The following is a 4911-nucleotide window of genomic DNA, read 5'->3' as shown; positions in this document are numbered from 1 at the left end:
AACTTTCAATAATCAAATTTACTTATTTAAAATTTTATATTTTCACTAAATTTCACTATTTGGCTTTTAATTAGAATCTCATAAGACTTCCAATAATTTATGAGTGAGTCTAAACATAGTTTTACTTCATTTCTCGTAAAAACTATCTGTTAGAACTCAGCACTCAATTTCACATAATATTTCATAATATTTTTGACTTTTTGGATTACATAACACGATTTCAAAACGTGTATGTTACAACAAATGGAACATTAACAAAACGAGCTAGAGTCTTTCCAAGTAATGTCTTCCCTATTTCACAAATCATAGAAGCATAATAAACAATTTACAATAGGATTTATAGTGGAAGAGACAAGAAATATTATTAGAAAAAGAAACAAGAAGAAAACATCCTAATGATCATACATTCTTGTAAAGAGGCAATATAAATCTTTATTACTAACTAGAACTATAGCAAAAAATAAAAAATAAAGCTATTTAGCAAATTATTAACATAAAAAATATCACCAATAAATGTAGTTCTAAATAGACTATATGTATACATTACCCAGCAATCAAAACATCTTGGTGGGTCATGGTTGAAAATCATTGCATCACATAGTTGCTCAAGTCAATACAGAAAAAGATAAGAAGACAACTTTAATTACATAACCGATGACATAAAAAAATATATAGAAATAAATAAATAAAAGTTAAATATAAACTGGAAAATAAAGAAATAAAGTGTACTTTTCCTGTTTTATAGAATCCGAGATTCCATCCCAGAAAGCTTTTTCCATTGCTCTTGGTAGCAATTCTCTTCACAAAATCAGTTCTTTTTTCTTTCTTTTAAGTATAGTCTCGAGAAATTTAAAAAATAATGCACCTCCCCTCATCAGAATGTTATATTTCTGTGTGTTGACCATCTGTATTTGACATCTGATTGGCCCCTGAACAATGTTTTTGTCAAGATTGGCCCCTGTACAGTTTTTTTGTCCCTGTACAGTTTTGGTCCTTGTACAGTTTTGTTTTTGCACAGTTTTTGTCCATATACATGCATAATCATTGTTGCTTTAAATGGTAGATAATTATGTAGGTTGGAAACAAATGTTTAATGGATAAATTATGGATGTCCTTTAGTAGATTATCAACTGCATATGATGAAGGCGTGAATGCTTTTCTAGAGTTTGCATAAAGAAATAATCCAAACTTAGATGTTATTCCATGTCCTTGTGTAAATTGCATCAATTTATGTAACCACTCAATTGACAATGTCCGCTATCATTTGTTTGCCCATGGCTTCGATGAAAATTATAAGATTTGGTCTTTCCATGGAGAAAAACAACCCAAGAGTGATTCTAGATGCCCTAACAATTACATTCCTCCTGAAGCTATTTAAATAAAGGATATGCTACATGATGCCTTCAAATATATAGACGAAGAACCTGATTCATTGAAAACACTTCTTGAAGAATGTGATAAGCCACTTTATGTAGGGTCAAAGTATAATGCACTTAGTGGATTATTGAAATTCCAACATTTGAAGGGTCAGTTTGGATGGTCTGATGCTAGTTTTGATGCTTTGTTGTCTGTCCTAAAAGATATCTTACCATCAAACAATACCATCCCTAGCTCGATATATGAGTCCAAGAAGTTGCTAAAAGGAGTAGGTCTACAATATCAGAAGATTCATACATGTGAAAATGATTTTGTTCTATTCTGGAAAGAGCATAAAGATGCTTCTCGATGTCCAACTTGTGGCACTTCTCGTTGGAAGAAGAATACCAAAAACGTACCTTCAAAAGTTTTGTAGTATTTTCCTATCATCCCTAGATTTAGAAGAATGTTTTCAATACCACAAATTGCACATGACTTAACTTGGCATGCACAAGGTCGGGTCAATAATGGGAAGCTTACTCATCCTCGCGATACCCCTTCTTGGAAGCTTGTTGATAACACGTGGAAAGAATTAGGACAAGAAAAACAAAATCTTAGATTAGCCTTGTCTGCTGATGGTATCAATCCTCACAAGTCATTAAGTTCCAAGCATAGTTGTTGGCCGGTTATCCTAATAACATATAATCTACCCCCTTATTTGTGTATGTCAAGAAAATTCATGATGTTGACTCTGTTGATATCCGGGCCAAACCAACCTGGTAACAATATTGATGTCTACTTGGCACCATTGATAGAAGATCTGAAACTCTTGTGGGAAACTGGCGTTGAGACTTTTGATTCTTATAAGAAAGAATACTTCAATCTAAGAGCAATATTACTTTGGACTGTAAGTGACTTTCCCGCATATGGTAATCTTTCAGGGTGTGTTACCAAAGGTTATTATGCTTGTCCAATATGTTCAAAGAATACTTGTTCACAATGGTTGCCAAAGTCCAAAAAAGTATGCTTCCTTGGGCATAGAAGATTCCTACCACTTGAACATCCTTTTCGTAAAAGAAAAAAACATTTCAACAATCAACATGAGCACGATTTTATGCCACAACCATCATCAGGTGAAGATATTTATGACTATCTGGCGGGATTTGAGACTACATGGGGTAAGAAGATAAAGTCAAAGAAGGTAGGATCAAAGAAGATAAAGTTAAAGAGGATAAAGTCAAAGAAGGGAGCGTCAAAGAAGGAAACGCCAAAGAAGGAAAATTCAAAGAAGAAAAAAGAAAGTATCGACGAGAGATCTAAATTTTGGCATAAAAAGTCGATTTTTTTTGAACTTGAATATTGGAAGAAGTTGCTTGTTCGCCATCAGTTAGATCTCATGCACATAGAAAAAAATGTGACCGAGAGTGTTTATGGGACAGCGTTGAATTTGCCTCACAAGACGAAGGATGGATTAAAAGCACGACAAGATCTTGAAGCGTTGGGCATTAAGACTGAATTACGACCTCAAGCAAAAGGGGATCGACATTGGCTTCCGCCTGCCAAGTACACATTGAATTCCGCAGAGAAACATCTATTTTATGATACCCTGTCTAACATAAAAGTTCTGCATCGGTATTGCTCTAATTTCAAGAATCTCGTGTCGGATGATGTTTCAAAGATGAATGGTTTGAAGTCTAATGATTGTCATGTACTAATGCAACAATTTCTCCCTTTTGCAATCAAAGGGGTGTTAGATGTGAAGGTGCGGAGAACAATCCTAAGCCTGTGTCATTTTTTCAATGAGCTATGTAGTAAAGTTGTTGATGTTAGTAAGCTAGGCAAGTTGCAAAGTGACATCGTATTAACATTATGTTTGTTAGAGAAGTACTTTCCTCCTTCATTTTTCGATATCATGACTCACTTGATGGTGCATTTAGTTAGAGAGGTGAGGTTGTGTGGCCCAGTTCATTTTAGGTGGATCTATCCATTTGAGAGATACATGAAAACACTTAAAGGGTATGTAAGAAATCATCATCGACCCGAGGGTTGCATTGCAGAGTGTTATGTGGCGGAGGAGGCCTTAGAATTTTGGTCAGACTACTTAAAAAACACGAAATCAATTGGCAATCCTCATGAACGTGTTGATGAAAGAATCCGCAGCGGCAAGCCTTTATCGAAGGCTACAATCGATGTTGTAGATGCTCAGTTACTTGATCAAGCTCATCTTTATGTATTACGAAACACTGCTGTTGTGGAGTCGTATATAGAGTAAGAATTACATGAAACTGTATACTCTTATACCATTATCTATCATATAAAACATTCTTCTAACTTGTAATACACTTCAGGCAACATATGTTGGAATTGAAGGATCTGAACCCTCGTCACGCTCGCAAAAGTACATGGTTGCAGAGCCAACATAGTCGGACATTTATTAGTTGGTTTAAGAAAGAGGTTTATTTTTAAAATAAGATTGTTAGAATTATAATATTTTTAATTATTTTGTTTGAATTACATTAATTAGATATTTTTCTAATAGGTTGAAAAACGTTTGGCTAACGGGGAAGATATTTGTGATGATGTTCGTTGGTTGGCCAAAGGGCCTAATTTTGTTGTTAGTAAATATAGCGGTTTTGCCATAAATGAGTATCATTTTCATACAACATCTCGAGATGAGTCTAGAACAACTCAATGCAGTGGAGTATCTTTAGTTGCACATACTATGCAGATTGCTAGTGCATAAGACTCCAATCCTGTGTATGGTGCTGTTACTTACTTCGGTCGTATAAAGGAGATATGGGATCTTGATTATCGCATGTTTACTATTCCTGTATTCATGTGTGATTGGGTTGATAGTCGTGGAATAAAAAAGGATGATTTAGGATTCACGGTAGTTAACTTTGATAGACTTGGTCAGAAGTCTGAACCCTTCGTATTAGCTAGTCAAGCCAAACAGGTTTTTTATGTTCAAGATCAACAAGATGAGAATTTGCATGTTGTTGGATTCACACCACATAGGATGTACAAGTATGGATCAAATGGTGAAACTGATGATATGTTGGAATTTGATGCTACTTTTGATTTAACACAAGACTCCGCTTTATTAGACCTTGATGATGATTTTTTGTGTACGCGCCCGGATGGCGAGGGCATATTAATTTAAATATTTTTTTTTGCAGAATAATAAAGTTTTTGGTATGTTTTTATTTCAGATTTTGAATGTGATTAATTTTTTTCCAACTGCAACAAATAACAATGTACTTAATTTTATTTGAATCTTGTTGAAACAGGTTGTGTTTTTGTGACATGGAATCGGATTCAGCTTCTGATCACAATGAAGACTCCAAACAAAGAGGTCCGACAACAAAGGCAAAAGCTAATAAAGTGAAACTTGTAATAACTTACAATAAAAAAGGTGTCCCGGTTGGAAAGGAAGCCACAAAACTGTCTAGTTTTGAGGGTTTGGTTGCAAGAACAATGGTTCCCATAACCTGTGAGTCTTGGCTGGAAGTTAGTGAAGAAGTAAGGGAAGGGTTATGGCAATATGTTTTGGTA

At 34.7% G+C, this 4911-nt stretch overlaps 1 pseudogene; it reads left to right on the top strand.

The window, feature by feature from the left end:
- The first annotated feature begins 1387 nt into the window (after window positions 1–1387).
- On the top strand, window positions 1388–4099 carry LOC145163611 (uncharacterized; annotated as a pseudogene).
- The last annotated feature ends 812 nt before the right edge of the window (window positions 4100–4911 follow it).

This window comes from Lactuca virosa, chromosome 3, assembly GCF_052849685.1.
Source record: "Lactuca virosa cultivar CGN04683 chromosome 3, Lactuca_virosa_CGN04683_v6, whole genome shotgun sequence".
Lineage (NCBI taxonomy): Eukaryota > Viridiplantae > Streptophyta > Magnoliopsida > Asterales > Asteraceae > Lactuca > Lactuca virosa.
The sequence above is the reverse complement of the archived record's forward strand: the minus strand, read 5'-3'. Positions and strand labels throughout refer to the sequence as shown.